At 38.6% G+C, this 22818-nt stretch overlaps 1 protein-coding gene across 2 annotated transcripts in view; it reads left to right on the top strand.

Moving 5' to 3' along the window:
- The first annotated feature begins 314 nt into the window (after nucleotides 1–314).
- JAK2 (Janus kinase 2) overlaps nucleotides 315–22818 on the top strand; it is a 252887-nt gene continuing 230383 nt past the window's right edge. For both annotated transcript variants that reach the window (XM_082605232.1, XM_082605231.1), the window contains exon 1: nucleotides 315–932. The gene's annotated coding sequence lies outside the window, so the exon portion shown is untranslated. The remainder of the gene's footprint in view (nucleotides 933–22818) is intronic.

Here is a 22818-nt window from a genome sequence, read left to right as displayed (position 1 = left end):
CTCAGCTAATCCAGCAGTACAAGGTGCCTCCGCAGTCCTGCCAAAAAACTCAGCAAAAAGCCTCCTTCCTATTCTCTGGGGGTGGGGGCTACTCTTCCTTGCGGTGCGCAGGCTTCTCATAGTGGTGGCTTCTCTTGTTGCAGAGCACGGGCTCTAGGCACGTGGGCTCAGTAGTTGTGGCTCGCAGGCTCTAGAGCTCAGGCTCAGTAGTTGCGGCGCATGGGCTTAGTTGCTCTACAGCATGTGGGATCTTCCCGGACCAGGGCTCGAACCCGTGTCCCCTGCATTGGCAGGTGGATTCTTAACCACTGCGCTGCCAGGGAAGTCCTCAAAGTATTTGTTTTGACTTATTGCTCCTAAAGCATGAAAGAAATAGAAAACCTGCCCACTTCTAAATGCAAACTTCTGTGGTTGACAAGACTTGGCATGGTGAAGAAATGGATCCCTGACAAGAATGGCGGATGGGAATTTCCAAATCTGCTACATTCCAGTGGATGAATGGTCAGGAGTTATGAGTGGCTCCCCAATGGGAAGAAAGCTGTTGGGATTACTGACCACAAAAAGGAAAATTTCAAAATTTCCAGTTATTTGTCACTTTAGATTGCTTTCTGTCTTTGGAAAATCCACTCTTACCAGCACTAAAGGCAATTTCTAAGGAAAAAGGGGGAAAAAAAGGAGATGCCACTTTGGAAGATGTCATTGCTTCATCCTTCAAATAGCCACATGGGGGAATGTGCAGCAATTTCCTTGTTAGGAAATTCTGTCCTGTGCTGCTCTACATGCAGACTGGAACTCTCCTGAGAGCTAGACTGACAAACCTATCACCTGATGGAACTTCGCTCATGTGGGCTACAAGGAAAAGTTGCCTAACTCAGAAGTCAGCAAATCTCACGGGTGTTTCCGAGTGAGCTCCAAACCCTGAGGCAAAGCAGGTAAGTGTTTGACTCACAAGCTCTTTGTTTTCTTATTCTTAACACATTTCTCCACAGGTGATTTCATAATATAATGGGGTTATCTAATTAATAACTATGTACATCTTTTGGAAAAAATAGTCTATATGTATAGGACATTATTATTATTGGTGTTGGGATTAAGTCTCATTACTTAATAAGTATTAGTAAATTAAGAAAAAGTGTGCAGTTCATACCATAGGCATAATGTAATACTCATTTGAAAAATCTTTAATTTGAATAATTGCTTGAAAAGGCTACTACTTTAAGATTAGGTTCACTTTACTATTGTAACCTAGAAAATTTAGAGAAGTTTTCATAACCTAAGAATCACATACCATCTCTGAATGATCACATATTTTAAATAGCTTATTATAAGTGAAGTGTCATTGTAAATTATTAGAGATCACTAGCCAGTTCCAAAGGTAGATGTTTTCCTGGAGTATGTCTAATTTCTAGGCTATTGAAGGGGAAGCTGTTGGATTTATTCATTTCATTAAAAAATAATATTTATTCTGTTTTCTAATTAAAAAGCAATACATGTTCATTGAAGAGCATGAGAGAAACATTAAAAAAACATGGAGGATATAAAATAAGGATCACCTATAACCCTTAGAGATAACTCCTATTGATATTTTGCTATTAACATTTGTCTTCCAGTCAGTATTTTCCTATCTTTCTAATTGTTTTTAAACTTACAAAAGAAATATATGCTGGGACTTCCCTGGTGACGCAGTGGTTAAGAATCCTCCTGCCAATGCAGGGGACACAGGTTCAAGCCCTGGTCCGGGAAGATCCCACATGTCGCGGAGCAAATAAGCCTGTTCACCACAACTACTGAGCCTGCACTCTAGAGCCCGCGTGCCACAACTACTGAGCCCACGTGCCACAGCTACTGAAGCCTGCGTGCCTAGAGCCCGTGCCCTGCAACAAGAGAAGCCACTGCAATGAGAGGCCCGCTCACCACAGCAAAGAGTAGCCCCCGCTCGCCGTAACTAGAGAAAGCCCGCATGCAGCAACGAAGACCCAATGTAGCCAAAAAATAAATGAATAAATAAATTTAGGGCTTCCCTGGTGGCGCAGTGGTTGAGAGTCCGCCTGCCGATGCAGGGGACACAGGTTCGTGCCCCAGTCTGGGAAGATCCCATATGCCACGGAGTGGCTGGGCCCGTGAGCCGTGGCCGCTGAGCCTGCATGTCCGGAGCCTGTGCTCCACAACGGGAAAGGCCACAACAGTGAGAGGCCCGCGTACCAAATAAATAAATAAATTAATTAATGAATTAATTAATTAAAAAAATACGTGCTTATCATAAAATTTTGAGACTAGACAAAATGCGGAAGTCACCCTATTATAGGCTGAATTGTGTCCCGCCAAATTCATATGTTGATGTCTTAACCCCCAGTACCTCAGAATGTGACTATTTGGAGAAAGGGCCTTTAAAATGTGATTAAGTTAAATGAGGCTGTTAGGGTGGGCCCTAATCCAATCAGACTGGTGTCCTGTCTGAAAAAGCCACGTGAGGATGCAGCAAGAAGGTGGCTATACACAAGCCAAGGAGAGAGGCCTCAGAAGAAACCTGTGAGCACCTTGACTTCTAGCCTCCAAAACTGCGAGAAAATAAGTTTCTGTTGGTTAAGCCACCCAGGCTGTGGTATTTTGTTACAGCAGCCCTAGCAAATGGATACACACCCTTTACCCTCTATCCTACTGTTCTCCTCAGGGGTAACCATCACCAACACTGTTCTTCCAGACCTATTTCCTATGCTTTTTCACACATGGAGTCATACATAGGAAGTTTCTTTGTTGGGCTTGTACTTTAAATAATGCTCTGTTGACTTGCTTTTTTCATTTAACAGTACATCATAGACAGCTTTCCACATCAGTACACATAGAGAACTACCTACCACATTCTATTTTTTTAATAAATTTGTTTACTTTATTTTATTATTTATTTTTGGCTGTGTTGGGTCTTCGTTGCTGCGTGCAGGCTTTCTCTAGTTGTGGCGAGCGGGGGCTACTCTTTGTTGCGATGCGCGGGCTTCTCATTGCGGTGGCTTCTCTTGTTGTGGAGCATAGGCTCTAGGCGCTCAGGCTTCAGTAGTTGCGGCACGCTCAGTAGTTGTGGCTCACAGGCTCTAGAGCACAGGCTCAGTAGTTGTGGCACACGGGCTTAATTGCTCCATGGCATGTGGGATCTTCCTGGACCAGGGCTCCAACCCGTGTCCCCTGCATTGGCAGACGGATTCTTTTTTTTTTTTTTTTTTTTTTTTGCGGTATGCGGGCCTCTCACTGTTGTGGCCTCTCCCGTTGCGGAGCACAGGCTCCGGACGCGCAGGCTCAGCGGCCATGGCTCACAGGCCCAGCCGCTCCGCGGCATGTGGGATCCTCCCGGACTGGGGCACGAACCCGTGTCCCCTGCATCGGCAGGCGGACTCTCAACCACTGCGCCACCAGGGAAGCCCATCAGGCGGATTCTTAACCACTGCACCACCAGGGAAGCCCAGAGCACATGCATTTAAAATTTGACAGCTGTTTGTCAAATTGCCTTCTACAAAGGCCTAACCAATTTCTAGTCCTATTGACATATATGAGACTCTCTGTTTCCCCAGTTAGGCTTTTTCTTTTCTTTTCCTGTTTATAGGTATGAGTGTGTGGATATACATAGACTTACAAAAATTGTACTATCAGTATTGTTTTCAGTCATAAGCATGTTTAGGACTCATTTTCAGTTTTTATGTATAGAATAATTTTGGGGGGGAAGCTCTTGTCTACATCAACGACCATTATTGCCAATGTTGGGTATTGGAACTGTGGATTTAGACCAACCTACACATACCTCTGAAGGGTGTGTCTCTGGGATGAAGATAGAAATGAGAATGTTTTTTCCCTGGAAATAAGTGAACTAATGCTTTGAAATAGTTGGCTAAGTTATCCCTCTGAAAGTTAACTTCCAATTTTCTTTTGGAAACTAGTTAAATTATTAAAATGGCATTCAAACCCTGTAGGCTTCAGCTGCCATAACAAAATACCACCAAATGGGTGGCTTAAACAACAGGAATTTATCACAATTCTGGAGGCTGGAAATCCAAGATCAGGCAGGGTGCCAGCATGGTCAGCGTCTGAGAGCTCTCCCCTCAGACCCAACAATTTCATTCCTATATATTTACCCAACAGAAATACATATATACGTGCACCAAAAGACATACAAAAGTTCATTTCAGCACTATTTGTAACACTCCTTAATTGGAAAGAATGAACAAACCACAAATATAGTGACAATATAAATTTCACAATCATGATGTTGAGCAAAGAAAGCCAGACACAGGAAAGTATATATTGTATAGTTTCATTTATATGAAGTTCAAAAAAAAAAAAAGCAAAACCAATTTATACTGTTCAAAGACAAGATATTGGCTCACCTTGTTGGAAAGAGGTAGAGTCTGGGAAAAGAACATGAGAGGGATTCTGGTATGTTAGTATGTTCTATTTCTTGATATTAGTTACCTAGTTACCATATGTTTACTATGTTAAAACTCTTCAAGCCATACACTTATGATTTTTACATTTTTTGTACGTATGCTGTCCATCATTAATAATATACAGATTTCTAAGCCCTATCTGAGCAAACAAGATAAGTGTAGCTTCAAAGCAAATGAGATCAGAAGAATATACCCAGTATCTCATGAGGATTTTGCCTATATATTGACAAGTTATGACATGCAGAGCTGATATCGTGAGGTTAGTTGTGTTACCTTGGTTTCTTATCATTCATGGAATCATGTTGAACAATATATATAAAAATATTTATAGTATTAGTGCTATACTATTTATAGTATTAGAATAGTAGAAAATAAAAAATATATATTTATCCTCTACTCTTCTATCCTGTTTAATGTCTTAAAATATAATTGTTGTGGCTCACTATGTTGATTTCATAACCCACTAATGGCTTGTGAGATGCAGTTTGAAAAACACTGCTTTAGGCTGTATCCAGTCCAATTCTAGGAATTGAAGCACAGAGAAGCTAAGTGACTTACCCAATGGCACACAGAAAAGAATAAAAAGAAGAGACCCATATTTCCTCCCACCAACTGTTTTCCCTTACAAAGCAGCTCAGTTTTTTCTGAAACTGATTTAGACAATCACTTAGACTTACCACATTTAGGTAACTGTCATTCACTTTAGACTAAATTCATGTTCTTATAATTTAGTAAATAGCCTGTAACCTGCCCCCAGAGAGAGCCATTCTTTGGGCCACTGTTTAGTGAAACTGGTAGAAATGAAGTTTTTTTTTTGGTCCTAGTCAGAGAGGAGTGTAAATGATGGAGCTCTTTAGGGCTCAGAATTTGGAGTCACACAGACATGGGTATAAATTCCAGCTCCAGCTCTCTCTAGCTTTGTGATCTGTGGGCAGGAAGCTTCTCTGTGACTCAACTTCCTCAACTATAAAATAGAGGTAATAATAATAATAATGATAATAACCTTATAGAATTGAGTGAGGTCATTCATGTGAAGTATATGTGTATTAGTTACACAATGTCTCAAGCATGGTAAGTACTCAACATATGTTGACATTATGATGATGATGGCCATCAAGGAAGTCTAGTCTAAGGGAAAATGAGGCAGTCCTGTGAACAGAACCCTGAAAATCCAGGAGAGACCAATGGAAACTACCTACAATTAAAGCTGAAAAGAGGGAACTCTACTTGGTTTCCATTGATTTCCAGGCCCATGGGCAATGAATAAGGTACTAACAAACCCACACATGGAAATTACTTACGTTGATTTACAATAGAAATGACAATAGCAGTCAATTAACAAATGATGGATTTAAATATGAACTGGCATATAGGGACTCAGTGATAAATATTCAGTATCAGTGCTCAACCCAGAATGGACTGGATATGGAGAGACACTGGACTTTCTTAAACAGGCAGACTGTAGCAGATGGCTCTCTTCTGTTGCAGTCACCTTTCAGGGCAGATGATACCAGAACATCAGCTGGCTGGAATGCTCAGTCCTTTGGCTAAGGGCTCAACCCATTCCCCTCTTCCTCTTACCTTATTACACTTCATCATAAGCACAAAGCTCCATAGGTAGCTACCTGCAGTGCGTCTGTGTCCAGCTGCCTGTATAGATGGAGAACCTAATAACAAAACTTCTGTGACTGTAAGAATTTCAAACTGAAGATAGAATAGATACTTCATAGACAAGCTGTATCTGTATCATTTAAAGGGGAATCCGAGCCTTAGAAAAGAGATTGCCAAATAGGCAGGGGCCTCTGAGCTTTTGTGTTCTGACACACTGTGATAAGAAGCATGAGAGCATCTGTGGAAAATAATCAGCTTTGGTAATTGAGACAACTTTTATGACAATGAAAGAAGCAGATAATCCTGGTATTCCTGACTTGAGCTGTTTTGGACAAAGGTAAAAATAGTCTGGGTAAGAATGAAAGTAAATCCAGTGTGCCTGAACCTCCTTGTTGGAAGTCAGTGGTGGTCTGAGGTCAGCAGTGTGACTAGAGTGCCCACATTATTTTCAAGCCTCAAATCACATTATCACTACACCTGGTAACAGTGCTGCCGCTCTTCAAATGTGCCTGGGCATTGTTGATGGTGCCCCAGAGCTGGATTCTGCAGCCGGAGGGTCTTCTGACCCCCTCATCCTTCTCATGAGGGATGAACTCTGCCCTCTTATGTAATGATGATATTGCATTGAGTCTTTGCAAATGTTAGCTCAGAGAATTCTCATTCTTCCATTTTACAGACAGGTAGTGGGGTTAAGTGACCCTTTAGGAGCAGAAATGGGGCTAGAAGTCAAATTTGGTAGCCAAACCCATGATGAAGCCACAGGGGAGGCGGTGAGCACAGAGGTGTCAGAATCAGAGGCCCAGTGTTCATATCCCAGTTCCACCTCTTACTAGCTTAGAATGTTGGAACATTTTCTTAATCTCGGTTTTCCTATCTGTAGGGTGAAGGTCATAATAGTAGCTACCTCAAGGCATTGTTTGATCACGTGAGACAATGCATGTAAATTACTTAGCACCATGTTTGACACATAGAAACTGCTCAATAGGGCCTCCCTGGTGGCGCAGTGGTTGAGAGTCCGCCTGCCGATGCAGGGGATACGGGTTCGTGCCCCGGTCTGGGAGGATCCCATATGCCGCGGAGCGGCTGGGCCCGTGAGCCATGGCCGCTGGGCCTGCGCATCCGGAGCCTGTGCTCTGCAACGGGAGAGGCCACAACAGTGAGAGGCCCGCATACCGCAAAAAGAAAAAAAAAAAAAAAAAAAAAAAAAGAAACTGCTCAATAAACATTACCTATCATCTCCTCTTTCTTTCTGGGCCTTGGAAACTAAACTATGTCCAAATTGCTATATTCAATCTCTAAAATCCCTTCAACAGATTATTTCCGGTATATTGCTGCTGGCTTTCTGGTTCTGAGCACATAATATTCTGAAATAAAATATTTAACTTTTTGAGAAAAGAAAAGTTGCAAGCAAAATACGAATTCTTGTGGACTTATTATGAATTTCTCTTGCACTGCTTACTTTAAATAGCCATCTAATCACACACAACCACCTCTGCCCTCCTTGAACTGGGTAACTGATAGGGAAAAATATCATATTGTACGAAGAAGGCTTTTTACATTTTCAGTGTGCTTACCATTAACATTGGTCTGTCATTTATGATCACTCATCTGGTAGTGATATTCCCAGTGTTGGCATTACAGAGCTTCTGGGCTAGGCCAGAGGTGGGGCTCAGGTGATTCTGATAAGAAAGCCAGACACTGATTTGCACAGGGGCCAAGGAGCGTCCTGGAACACAAGACTTGGATCCTGACACCCCTGGCTTCAGGCAGCATGCCTGATGGACTAGAATAGCTCCCACAGAAGCCCGACAAAAGGGAGAAATGACTGGAGCACTGGAGTGCTAAGTCACCATAAGGGAAGAAGGAAGCTGCCATAGCAAAGCCAAACCCAGCAGCAAGGCCATAGTGTTTTATGGAGTGGTTGCTCCTGGTGCACTATAGGGATTGCTACCAAAATCCTGACCTTACCAGCCTGGTGAGTAAGGGCCCCAAGGAAAATGTCTGTTTCTAACTTGTGAGTGAGCTGTCCAGAACAATTTGGGGACTGAACAACTTTACTGTGGAACATCCCAAACTCCCTCTCATTTTTCAAGGTCAGTTTTAGGTGACTAGGTGTCCAGCATTGGCAGGATGGTGTGACCCCCATGGTGAACTGTCAGTGCCGAAACTGCTAATAAGATGACAAAGAGTTTGCTGGACTAACCACTTAACACTTTGAGGCTCAAACAACTTTGCTATTGTGTCTTTCCCTTCTGAGTTCCCCAGCTCAGTGTTTGTGGATGTTTGTAGGTAGCTTTGCAGACTCTAGGAAATGACTTTAAAGGGGAGATTCTAAGAAACTGGACTTCCCATAGTCAAGCCAATGGGAGGCTTGGAGCTGGTGAAATTTGGGTATTAATGTTATTATTATCCTTGTTCTAATGGTGAATGAAGGCTGAGCTCTTCGGATTGCTTTTTTAAGTCTCAACATCAGAGGATTCAAAGAACGCTGATTTCTTTCTTTCTTTGAGTGCTGATTTCTTATAAAGAAAATTTCAAGTTAAGCATTCCTTATGGTCAGACACTATATCCTGTATTTTTAAAAAGAGTATTCACAAATCTTAGAAGAGTGCTAGTACACGGTAGGCTCTCAAAGAAGAAACTTAGAGTAAAATTTGTTGCTGATTCCATTCTCTTGTGACCTAAAGGCTTGGAGTGCTTATTAGTGGACCTTGGTTTCTTCTTGCAAATCATCAAATTCTTCTCTGCTATGACTCATACTAACAGGAAAACTGATGAAATTTCTTTTCAGCAGTAACCAGAATGTGTTCTTTTCTTTATTACTTAAAAGTGCAGTAGATTCACTAACACTGAAATCAGATATGGCCAAGGCTGAATGATAACAGAGAGAAGTGAAACATTTTCTTAGGGGACTGTAGTGAAACTTGCTCCCCCACCCCTTTTGTTTTTCATCAGAGGAATGCTTATAAGTGTAGCAGTAATTATATAGTCAACTGGTGTTTTGAAAAATGTGTCTACCTGCATTGAAGATGCTTTCCAAATGAATTGCAATTACTTACCACTAGGAGTAAATGATCTACAACAGGCATTCATATTTTTTATGCAGAACAAATATTAAATGTTTGGAAAATTCATTAATTAGATAAAATTACCCCCTCCCCCTCAACCACAGTACACCCATGGGTTTTGGGGAGTTTGCTTTGTTAGTTAATGTGTGAAAGACAAGAGCTTTTACTACCCTCTGAGAATTTGAAACTGTATTGATATTGGAGTGGGTAAGGGCAGGAATAACATCACTAGATTTCTTTTTCTCTTGAGAAGCCAGTGAGTAATTGGGGTGTGTCAGTTTTGCTGTAATTTTTGTCTAAGAGCATTTTCCTCTTTGAGATTTGTATTCCAAATACAATGTTATTGCTTAGATAATTTCTCTGGAATAAACGATAAATCCAGTATATGAAATATAAACTGTCATCTCGATGTCTTTAATTTTGATTCAGTAGCTAAATTAGGGATTGAGATTTAAGGTTTAGTATTGTTTTGCCTGCACTCTAGCCTCCCAGCCTTCTTTCCTCTCCCCACTCCTATGAATTTAGGCTAGAGGGGGGGAAAGTGGGAGAAAAAACTGGAGTATGACCTTTCTCTTCCCTTCCTTGGTTTTCAACCATAGTTCCCTAATAGTTATTATTTGCTGAGTGCCTACTTTGAACTAGACATTGTACAAACAATATCTTATTTAATCCATACAACAACTCTCTATGGGAGCTGCTACTATTGTCTTTGTTTACCTGATGAGAACACTGAGGTGCAGAGATTATAAGTGTGGAGCCTGATTTCAACCCAGTTCTATTTAATTCCCCAATGCTCACTCTTTCCAAACATGGAATGCACTCAGTAAATATTTGACCGCTTCTGACTCCTTCATTCCTATACCACAGAGGACATGACTGAGTTAGACACAAAACCAGGGCTTCCTCAGCCCCCTTTGACACCAGGCTTAATGGGAGAGAAGGGAGAACCTTCTAGATTTAGAAGAGAAGAAAGGAAAGAGGGTGGGAAAACAGACGAAAATAAAAGCAAAATAGAGGTGAGGCCAAGGAGAGAGAAAGGGATATTTGGGAGAATTTGTGGAGAATAGGAAAGGAAGAATTAAATTCAAGTCTTCAAAAAATCAGGAAGCTCTCCATACTTTGGCTATTTTGTATGGGGGATATTTCCTAATATTTTCACCAGTAATTCCCCAAATACTGAATACTCTGCTCTAGAATTTTTATCATTTTGAAATTTAAGGAATTCAGATAATGATGATTTAACCAGAGAAAGGAATGCATAAGAGAGGCTCAAATGACTTGTCTCCACCAACCTTTTCTGACCCTTATCATTCCACTCCTCTTTAGTTTGTTTTCCATTTCCTTCTTTCTTACCCATACCATCTTGAATTATCAATTCAAGTTGATAATCATGGTGTATCTACTGCACCCAAAATATTGTGGGGATGGCACACAAAGAGGAAGTTGCTGATCATATATAGAGGAAATAAGATACACACACAAATAATTCTGATACAAAAAATAATGGTACAGTTGAATAGAAATAGAATGTACTGTGAATATTGTAGGGATCCCTCCATGTCAAAGAGGATAGAGATCTAACAAGATAATTCCCAATGAGGTTCTGGTGACAAGTTAAAAGTGTGGCAGATGGGGAAAGAGATATTGGTGGTGGTGGTGAGGTAAATAGAGGCTCTTATGCTTCCATTTCAAATATTAGTTTTCATAAAACATGTATTTGTCTGTATTTTGTTTTGGTGGCCAATCCTGAGTCCCAAGAATTGACTTTACTTTATATTCTTATTGGTTATTGCTAATGTAGGACAACTAATGATTTTTGTATTGTCTGTCTTGAATCTTGCTATGTCATTAAATTTTTTTTTAAAGTTAATTTCCTTAGATTTTTCAAAGTTAGATATTTGGAACTAATAACAGTTTTTTTCTTCCAAGATATTTACCTTTTCTTGTCTTGTTACATTGACTATGAACTCTAGTACGGTGTTCAAAGATAGTGGTGACAGAGTTCATTCTCTTGTTTTCTCTAACAGAAATGCTTCTAATGATTCATCACTAAATATGGTGTTGAGTTTTCTGATTCTCTTTACCAAATTAAGGAAATGACATTCTTGGGAAACTCAATCACAGGGATGGACACAAGATCCAAACAGAGCCAATCAGAATCTTCTCCTGGATTGATATAAGACATCAGAGAGGGGAATTTTTCTTTTTCTACTTTGGTTTTTAAACTAGGAAGATGAAATTTTGTGGCTGTAGATGTCCATTTTCTCTGATACAAGGAGAGAGATACATGAACTGAGAGATAAGCTGAGCTGAGGGATACAGTGGGGAGAGAGATAGTCTTATGACACCGAGCCCTTGGACCCAGCCATATTGGGAACCAGCACTATTCTATGGACTTCTCAGGTATATGAATCAATATAGTACCTTTTTGCTGTAGCTATTTTGAAATGAGTGTCTGTCATTTGCATCCAAAGCAGTTTTGACTAATAAACTTCCTAAATTTTCAAATTTATGGATAGAAATAATATAGATAATTCTCTTATAATTTCAAAAATCTCTCCTATACCTGTAGTTAAGTATTTCTCATCCCTAAATTGTATTTTTTTGTAGTTCCTTTTAAAAAAATTATAGCTGTCTATAGTTATTGGTTTTTAGGAACATAGTTTTATATATTTTTATTTTTTATTTTATTTTATTTTTTTTGCGGTACACGGGCCTCTCACTGTTGTGGCCTCTTCCGTTGCCGAGCACAGGCTCCAGACGTGCAGGCTCAGTGGCCACGGCTTACGGGTCCAGCCGCTCCTTGGCATGTAGGATCTTCCTGGACCGGGGCATGAACCCGTGTCCCCTGCATCGGCAGGCAGACTGTCAATCACTGCGCCACCAGGGAAGCCCAGGAACATAGTTTTATTGATCAAGACCCCAATAATCTTATAAATTTAATAAAAATTTAATTTTTCTTTTTCCTTCCATTTATATTCTTTATATTACTTTTTAATTACATGTTATTTATTCATTTATTACTTCGTATTACTATTTTTCTTCAATTCTGTGCTCAGTTTATTTCAAACTTTATTATTTTCTAAAGGATACACTTAAGGCTACAAATATTAATTTTCCTCTGCATATTGCTTAATCCATATTGCAGAACTTCTCAGGTATAATGTACTTATGTTGTGTATTTCTAAATTATTTGTAATTTTTCTTGCCATTTTCTCTTTTACCCAAGTTATTTAGAAGGATATTTAAAATTTTCAAACTGTGCAGATATAAAACCTTCAAAATTTTTCAATTTTTATTTTTTAGAAATTTCCAGATTTACAAAAAGATTGCAGAGGTAGTACAGAAATCCCATATAGTCACCACCTTGTTTGCTCTATTATTAACATCTTACATTAATATGGTACACTTGTTATAATTAATGAATCATTACATACATCATTATTAACTAAAGTCCATACTTTATTTAGATTTCCTTAGTTTTTATCTAATGCTGTTTTACTGTTTCAGAATCCCATCTAGGACACCACATTACATCTAGTTGTCCTGTATCCATAAGCTCATCCTGGCTTTGTCAGTTTCTCAGACTTTCCTTATTTTTGATGACCTTGACAGTTTTGAGAAGTATCAGGTTTCTCAATTGTAAAGTTACTCTTTTCTCCCTTTCCACGTTGTACTCTTTGGAAGAAAGTTACTATATACTGCTCACACATAAAGAATGGGGAGTTATGCTCACCTCTTTGAGGTTGGAATACCTACACAATTTATTTTGAATTGTTCTGCAAGGGAGATTTGTCTCTTCTTATTAATTAATTCAGTCACTTATTTATATCAGTATGGGCTCATGGATATTTATTTTATACTTTGGGTTATAATCCAATAGTACCTTACTTATTTTGTTGCTTAAATTGATTCAGTTTTGGCTGTTTGGAGATATTTTACTTGGCTCTGGTGTCCCTTTTCCAAACACCCATTATTGTGGTATTGTGTATTTTTTGTAGCACTTCCTTACTTTCTGCCACTGTAAGATGCTGCAGGCTCATCTTGTATATTTCCTGTTCTGGTCCTAGAATGAGTCATTTCTCTAAAGAGCTCTGCTTCCTTTCTTTGGAGAATGGTGTTAAAAACCAACATTTGAGCACTAGATATGCTTGTTGCTACTGGGGTGTCATTGTTTCTAGACCCTCTCAGCTGACTGAACAAGGAAATATATGTGTGTAGATAATCTGTGTATATACACATATAATAAATATTTCTATATGTAATTATTTATATCTATATTAAGCTACACATGAGTTCATACTGATGTCTCTAACTCAAATCTATTACCACATGGATCATTCTAGCTTTCTTCCCTTGCTTATCTGTCTGGACTTCTACCGTCTGCCATCCATTTCCTTAATTGCTCAGTTACAATATGTAAGTATAGCAGTATCAGGATTATTAACCCATACCGTCATGGACTATAATTTTAACAACTAAAGCCCCCACTGCCCCCAAAAGTCCCCTATGCTTCATCTATTCAGATATCCCTCCTCTCCCCCTCAAGGTCCTGTGAACCACTGATCATTTTTACCCTCTATAGTTTTGCCTTTTCCAGAATGTCATATAAGGCATTATTACAGAATGTAGCATTTGCTACTGGCTTTTTTCACTTGGCAATATGCATTTAAGATTCATCTCTGTCTTTTCATGTTTGATGGCTTATTTCTTTTTATTGCTGAATAATATTCCATTGTTTAGATATGCCATAGTTTGTTTATTGATTTGTCTCTTGAAGGGCATCTTGACTGCTTCCAACTTTTGGCTATTATGAATAGAGCTGCTATACATATTTACATGCAGGTTTCGTGTGGACATAAGTTTTCAAATCAGTTGTGTAAATAACTAGGAGCATGATTGCTGGATTTTATGATAAAGCTTTGTTTACCTTTATAAGACACTGCAAAACTATCTTCCAAAGTGCCATTTTGAATAAGTGTTCCTGTTACTTTTTGCATCCTCATTAGCATTTGCTATTACCAGGGTTTTTTGTTTGGTTTTGTTTTTGGATTTTGGCTATTCTAATAGGTGTAGTCTGCCTCATTATTGTTTTAGTTTGCAATTCTCTAATGACAGGTAATGTTGAGCACATGCATTTTTGCCATCCTTACATATTCTTTGGAGAGGTACCTGTGCAGATCTTTTGCCCATTTTTAATTAGGCTGTGTTCATACTGTTGCACTGAAGAGTTCCTTGTATATTTTGGATAACTGGCCTTTATCAAGTATGCCTTTCGCAAATATTTTTTCCCCGTGTGGATTGACTTCCCTTTCCCTTGAGTGTCTTTCACATGGCAGAAGTTTTTAGTTTAATGAAGTCCAGCTTATCAATTATTTCTTTCATGAATTGTGCATTTTGCGTTGTATCTAAACTAAGTTCATCTTGATTTTCTCCTAGGTTATCTTCTAGGAGTTATATAGTTTTAGGCCTGTGATACATTTTGAGTGAATTTTTGTGAAGGGTATAAAGTCTGTGTCTAGACTCATCTTTTTGCATGTGGATGTTAAGTTGTTCCAAGCACTATTTGTTGAAATGACTGTCTTTTCTCCATTGTATTGCCTTGCTGCTTTGTCAAAAATTAGTTGAGTTTATTTATGTGGGTCTATTTCTGGGCTCTCTATTCTATTCCATTGATATATTTGTCTATTCTTTCACTAATACCACACTGTCTTGATTACTGTAGTTTTATAGTGAGTCTTTTTTGTTTTTTGTTTTTAAGTGGATCAACACTTTTTTAGATATTAACATTTAACACACTCATATAGCCATGTATAGGTGATCATTCTTCATTTGGCTGAAGAGAACCCCTTTGCATTAGACAGTTGGCTAAATGTTTTCCTTTTCTGACATGTTTCAATTAGTACAAGACTAGTGCAAACAGATATGTTAGCTCTTGGCTGGGCTGTCTGACACTCAGGCTTTATTAGTAGGGCACCTAGAGAATGTGAATTATAGTTTGTTTCAGCCTCGGCGTCCTAAACACATCACTCAGTCTAGTTGATTATTGAATTTCCTCCAGAGCTAGGGCCTCAAGAACCCTCTCCAAGCAGGACTCCAACTCTCTCCAACCCATAGTCGCTCCTGTGGCCAAAGAGAAATTTGAGGAAAAGGATACAAAGTCTGAGAAGGTGGAGCAGAAAAAGACAGACCCAGCCTCCCTAGAGCTGAGGTTTACAGCTGCTCTGTTGAAGAAAACATACTCTGCTCAGCCCTCTACTAAAGAAGATGGTATGGCAGCTGAAATGGGTGATAAAAATTTCTGGAAAATGAAATCAGTACTCACAAAGCTTGAGACCAGAATCTGTACACTGCGTATTTGAATACAGAGTGTCCTCTCATAGCTAGAGTTGGAAGTAGCTGCGTGTGGGGCTAAGATCACTAAAGGTCCAGTCTGACACACCCACTGCATCATGGGAGGCCTTATGCAGATGACCCATGTGCAAATGAGCAGCATGCAAATAACACATGGCAACCCAGTGCTGTGGGATTAAGGAAACTCCCTACCAACCACTGTGACAGCAACTACTATTATAATTACTGTATTACTACTGTATTACGATGATGACTGCTACTTCTTAACAGGTAATTGTGGTCATGTAATACTCTCCTAAATTGTCTCCCTGCTTTCTCTACTCTTCTGGTCCCCCCTCCCCCAACCCGTTGTCCACACAGCAGCCAGAGTGCTCCATTTAAAACATAGGACATATCACGTGACTTGCCAATTCTAAACCCACATAGCTTCCCATTTCACTCAGAATAAAAGCCAGTAGTTTTTATGATTCAACAACCCATGTGGTCTTGGCTTCTGTCCTCTTTCTGACCTCATCTACTACTACTCTCCCCTTACCCACTCCACTCTGACCACACCACTCCTGGCCCTTCCTTCCTTAGGGTCTTTGCACTTGTGGCTGCGCTTTACACCAGTCTTCCCCAGATGCTCTCATTGTTCCTGCCCTTACTTCATTCTGGGCTCTGCTCAAATGTCATCTGCGCTAAAAGTCTTTCCCTGACCCCCTACCCAAACTCACAAGTGCTCTATTTCCTCCCACCCTGTTGTCAGGTTGAGTTCTCCAAAAGGAAGTAGACACAGACATGGAGTTTGGGATGCAAGATATTTAAGAGGAATCAACGCCGGTGCAGAGGAGAGGGTGGAAGCAGGACTGGGCAGAGGAAGAAATGGAACTGTGATTTGGGGAGCTTGGGAACCGGTTTTGCCCATCAGAGATGGCCTAGGGGCCAAAATGACTAGGCTTTTCCAGCTTATCTTGCTTAGTTCCAGGTGGAGGCTGCCCCAGGAACAGTGGGTTGTCAGGGAGGCATCTCTCTGCAGCTGAGGCAGGTCCTGAAGGGGTGCACAGCTAGAGGCCATCAGCTGACCACACTTCCTCAGTTGGGTAGCAAGCCCTTCCCTCCTGAAGGTGGATCTCACCTCCACCACACCTGACTTGGTTTTCTTCATTGTACTTAGTACTACTTGAGATAATATTGGATATTCACTTGTTTATATGATTACTGTCTTTCTCCAGAAGGGCAGGGCCTTATTCATCTTGCTGTGTTCCTTGAGGCTAGAAAGTTGCTCAGTAAATAATTGTGGAATAAGAGGCTGCTTACTAAGTATCTTCATATATAGCACTTCATATTATTCTCCCAATGATCCTTAAAGATCAGTATTATTATTTACATTTTACACATGAGGAAATGGAGATTTAGAAAGACAATCAGACCTCAGATCCAGGGGCTGGACAGCATCTGATTCAAGATTTTTTTTACCTTCTTGTGATGAGAACTTTTAAGATTTACTTTCTTAGCAACTTTCAAATTTGCAATAAATATTATTGACTATGTTATTGAACCAATGCTCAGTAAAGCCAATCTACTGACACCAGATTGTGGTGAAAGGAAGTATAGTGTTTATTGCAAAGCCAAGCAAGGTGAATGGGCTGCTCATGCTTAAAAGACTCCTTGATGGCTTTCAGGGAAGGGCTTTTAAAGGCAAGGTGAGGGAGAGGATCACAGGGTGTGTGAACAGCTCAGGTATATCCTTCTGATTGGCTGGTGGTGAGGTAACAGGGTGGTGTTTCAGGAATCTCAATTATCAATTTTCTGGCTCCAGCTGGTCTGGGGTCTATGTAGTAGTGATCAGCAGTTAACTCCTTTCACCTGGTGGGGATTTTAGTATCTGCAAAAAAACTCAAGGATATGGCTCAGGATATTATCTATAGCCCTTGAGGAGGAACTAAAGGTCTTTGACTTTGTTTTATGGCTAAACTATTATTATTTTGTCTTGCTTGACTGTTTTCCTTTCTTTCTGCATTTTCTCACTTCTCTGGTTAAATTTGCTTTTTGGAACTTGGGGAAGGCTTAGGACGCTAGAGCTTTTCTACATACAAGAGGCAGATGAATACAGGGGATCTGCCCCTGGGAAGGCCCTGCAGTATCCTGCTCAGTTTCAATTATAGCCCCCATACTGTATATTACATCCCCATGACTTATTTATTTTATGACTGGAAGTTAGTACCTCCTGCTCCCCTTCACCCATTTCACCATTTCACCCATTTCCCACCCCCTTCCCCTCTGGCAACCACCAGTCTTTTCTCTGTATCTATGGGTTTTGTTTTGTTTTGTTTGTTCATTTGTTTTGTTTTTTAGATTCCATATATAAGTGAAATCATATGGTATTTGTCTTTCTGTAGTGAGTATTACTCTTAGGTCATGTCAGTCTTCTGGCTTTCTTCTTTTCCTTCAGTGTTGTTTGGCTATTCTGGATCTTTTTTCTTTCCATATAAACTTCAGAATCAGTTTGTCAACATCTACAAAATAACTCTCAGGGATTTTGATTAGGATTGCTTTGAATCTGTAGATCGAGTTGGGAAGAACTGACATCTTGACAGTAACTCTCCATGAACATGGACTACCTCTCCATTTATTTAGTGCTTCTTTGATTTCATTTATCAGAGTTTTGTGGATTTCCTTACATAGACCTTGTACTTATTTTGTTAGATTTATATTTAATCATTTCATTTTGGGGGTTGCTACTATAAATGGTATTATGTTTTTAATTTCAAATTTACCTTTCACCGCTGAATATAGAAATCAATTGAATTTTGTATATTACCTTTGTATCATGAAAAATTGATTATAGCAATATAATAATTATTAGTTCCAGACGTTTTGTTGTTGTTGTTGATTCTTTCTGATTTTCTACGTAGACAATTATGTCATCTGCCAACAAAGACAGTTTTTTTTTCCTTCCTTGCCAGTGTGTATACCTTTTATTTCCTTTTCTTGTCTTATTCTAATAGCTACGACTTCCAGAACTACCTTGAATAGGATTGGTTGTAGAAGACATCCTTGCCTTGTTCCTAATCTTTGGGGAAAATCATCTAGTTTCTCACCATTAAGTATGATGTTAGATATAGATTTTTAAAAGGTGTTGTTTACCAGGTTGAGGAAGTTTCCTTAGTTCTACTTTGTTGAGAGGTTTTTGTTTTGTTGTTTATTTTTAATTGCAAATGAGTGTTGGATTTCAGGAAATGTTTTTTCTGCATCAATTGATATGATCATGTGCTTTTTTTTCTTTAGCTTGTTGGTGTAATGGATTACATTAATTGAATTTTGTGAATTTTTTAAAATATTTTTTCACTCAGGTAAAATTTACCAACAGTGAAACACACAGGTGTTAAGCTTGCAATTAGATGAGTTTTATAATTAGATACAGTTATGTAACTAGCACTCTAGTCAAGATATAGAACAGTTTCTTCATCCCAGAATCATTCTCTTGTGTTCCAGTTAATCTTCATCCCTCATAAGCAACTTCTGTTCTGATTTCTATCACTTGAACTTTATAGGGATAATACAGTGTTTGATGTCCAGCTTTTATTGTTCAACGTAGTGTTTTTTGGATTCAATTATGTTGTTGTATGTATCAGTAGTTTGTTCTTTTTTATTACTGAATAGTATCCCATTGTATAAATATACTATAATTGTTGATGATCATTTTGATTATTCCTAGTCTTCAGTTATTTTCATTAAAGCTGCTATTAACATTTTCTGCAAGTCTTTTTTTTTTTTTGCGGTACATGGGCCTCTCACTGTTGTGGCCTCTCCCGTCGCGGAGCACAGGCTCCGGACGCGCAGGCCCAGCGGCCATGGCTCACGGGCCCAGCTGCTCTGCAGCATGTGGGACCCTCCCGGACCGGGGCACAAACCCGTGTCCCCTGCATCGGCAGGCGGACTCCCAACCACTGCGCCACCAGGGAAGCCCTTTCTGCAAGTCTTTTTGTGGACATGTTTTCATTCCTCTTGAGTATATAGCTAGGAGTGGAACTGGATAGATACATATTTAGTTTTATAAGAAATTCTTTTTTTTTCCATTTTAATTCCAGTATTGGCTTTACAGCTATATCTTTTTATATAATTCTTTAAATGTTTGCTCTAGTCATTAAAATATGTATTCTTAGTTTATCACGGTCTGCTTAAAGATAATATGGTGCCACTTCACATAAAAAGTAAGAATCTTACAGCAGTAATTTTTCCATCCTTTGACCTATTGTTGCTATTCATTTTACATCTACTTATGTAATAATTTCCACAATAATATCATTGTTTTTCCTCTAAACTGTCAGTTTTCTTTCACAGAAATTAAAAGGAGAAAAAAAATCACCTTTTATATGTTCCTACATATTTACCATTTCAGGCACTCTTCATTCCTCCTATTGATTCATACTTCCATCTGATACCATTTTCTTCCAGCCTGAAGAACTTCTTTTAGCATCTCTTGCTGTGTCAGTCCTCTGGCAATGGTTTTTTTAAGCTTTTCTTTCTCTGAAAATAGTTTAATTTCACCCTCAGTTTTAAAAGTTTACATTGAGAGTGTTTTTCTTACAGCACATCTGAGCTAGGGCCTGAAAATTTGCATTTCTAAGATTTCCCAAATAATGCTAATCCTAGCAGTCCCAAGGATATCCTTTGAGAACATACTCAATTTATTATCTTCTATCACTTTAACACCACTGTGCCCTTTTTACTATTAAATCACAAATTTTTGATGACATTCATTGTCAGTACTGTGTAGAAGGGAAACATGTTTATCACTCAACACCTAGTATAATGCCTAGAGAGTATAGCTCTTTGATAAAGAACTGTAATTTATTGCATAACAGTGGGAGAATTTAAGAGACCTCTCTCACAAATTAACAACTCATGCAGTCAAAAGTAAATAAGATCACTTCACACACACACTGGGATGGCTATAATCAAAAAGACAGATGATAAGTGTTGGTAAAGATGTGCAGAAATTGGAACCTATATATACTGCCAGTAGTAATGTAAAATGGTGCAGCCACTGTGGAAAAGAGCCTAGCAGTTCTTCAAGACATTAAACACAGAAATATCACGTGATCTGGCAATTTCACTTTAAGAATATATCCAAGAGAAACAGTGGGCTGCAGGGGGCAGAGAATGAAATGAGTTTGGAATTATTAGCAGTCCAGATAAGATAAGGCTTTGAGAACTACAGTCAAGAGTTTAGATTTAATTCTAAGTACAGTGGGGAACCTTTAAAAAGGTTTAAGCAGATAAATCCCATGGTCTGATTTATATTTTAAAAAGATCTCTCTTAACCATGCAATTGTACAAATGAACAAGGAGGTTTCTGTACATTAGATAGGTTATCTCTAGGATATATTTTAAATGAAGGATATATTTTAAATGAAGTATATATTTTAAATGTAGAACACTGTTTACAGTAGCCTAAATACTTTGTGTAAGGGGGGCATAAATATGTATATCTTATATTTTTAAAGCAGTTAGTTATAAATAAAAAACTAATAAAATGTGTTGCCTATGTAGAGAAACAACATTTAGGGGGGCAGGCAAGCATAATGCAAGACTTTTGTCAAATTACTTTGTTATATAGTTTTAACTTTGGAACCATGTAGATGTTTTACATATAAAAATTGAATTACTAAAGAATAAAAAGAAATCCCTAAAAATTGAAAACAAATGGCCATAACTATAGATCACGTTGATGCTAAACCCACATAAAGAAAATCATTACTAGAAGTGACTTTAAGTGTAGTATCTTGAGTTTACATCCCTAGTAGGATATATCCTAGGAACAAAACCCACAAAAATATTAAATTGCACTCAGTAGTCTTATTGTTTTAAATAATACGGGTAATGCTATTTTTTAACTATTATAGGTCTGTCATAGGATAAAGAAAGTAAATAATCATGTTAATGTTAGAAACCAAGATTTTCACTTTAGGAGAAAAAAGACATATAAATCTAGAGAAGTTAAGTAAATACTCTGTAATCTGAACTTTGAAATGGATGTATCAGTTTAATTTATGATTTATGAATTTTTTCTTTCAAAAATCAGTGTGTACTTCCTAACTCTGTCCTAACCTTCCTAATTCTGAAAAGACCTAAAAGCAATAACAATGCAGTAGCAATGAGCACCCCTAGTTTCCAAATTGTGGATTTTCAACTAAAAGGAACCTGGGCTTCTTGGAAAAATGGCTGATTGAAGGTTTGTGGTAAGAAATGTATCTAGATAAACCTGGATTATTTTATTGTACCAGAGAATATGCAAGCTATCAAAAACTAATGGAAAAAATCTAGACTTCAGAAAAAGAACAATAATTGCAATTATATCAGATATGTAAAATTTCCTAATAATGTAAAACATAACAAACCTCACTGGTTGCCACAGAAGGTTACTAGGGCACCAGCTCGTCTGCAAACTGATAAATAAAAAGAAAGAATCAGCATTTATTCTGCCTTTCAAACTTTATTTCAGAATAACCAAACCATTGATGAAAGTTCTTTATGGAAGAAGTCCAAATAATAAATGCAGAAAGAATGATAGAAGTAGAAAATCACCAGTTTGCAACCCTATGGACCTAAGCAACATGTTTGTCAGTGAATATTAAAGCCATAAAGTGAAAATTTAATGGGGGATTTTATAGTAGAGGAGTCAAGCTGTCGCCACCTTAACCCTCTGATTGCTTTGACATTCATAAAAGGAACAACCAGACATTACATCTCATGATATGACAGGAAAAATTCAGCATTACCTGAAGTATTCTTATCTATGATGTTAATTCTTTATCTAGTCAAACCCCTTTATCAGTTTACCACCCTCCCTCCCCGCAACACACATTAACTGAGACCAAGAGAAAGCAATCAACCAAAGCCCCCACTCACTGCAACTAGAGAAAGCCCACGCGCAGCAACAAAGACCTAAGGCAGCCAAAACAAACAAACAAACAAAAAACCCCCAAAATGTCAGCGAATCTACAGGACAAATCTAGAAGATAAATGACTCAGTTTCTTTAAAAATTCATGACATGAACTACAATATATCCATACAATGGAATATTATTTGTCAATAAAAAGAATGTACTGCTAAAACATCAGTGAGCCTTGAAAACATGCTAAGTGAAAGAAGCCAGTCACAATGGACTAAATATTTTATGATTCCATTTATATGAAATGTCCAGAATAGGCAAATCTATAGGGACTAAAAATAAATTGTGGTTGCCTACAACTGGTAGACAGATGGTAGGACTGGGGGATGATGGTTAAGGGGTACCAAATTTATTTTTTTAAGGGTGATTAAAATATTTTAGAATTGATTATGGTGATAGTTGCACAACTTTGCA

This window comes from Mesoplodon mirus (assembly GCF_964341445.2).
Source record: "Mesoplodon mirus genome assembly, chromosome: 1".
NCBI classification, from domain to species: Eukaryota; Metazoa; Chordata; class Mammalia; order Artiodactyla; family Ziphiidae; genus Mesoplodon; species Mesoplodon mirus.
This window is presented reverse-complemented; position numbering and strand designations above follow the sequence as displayed.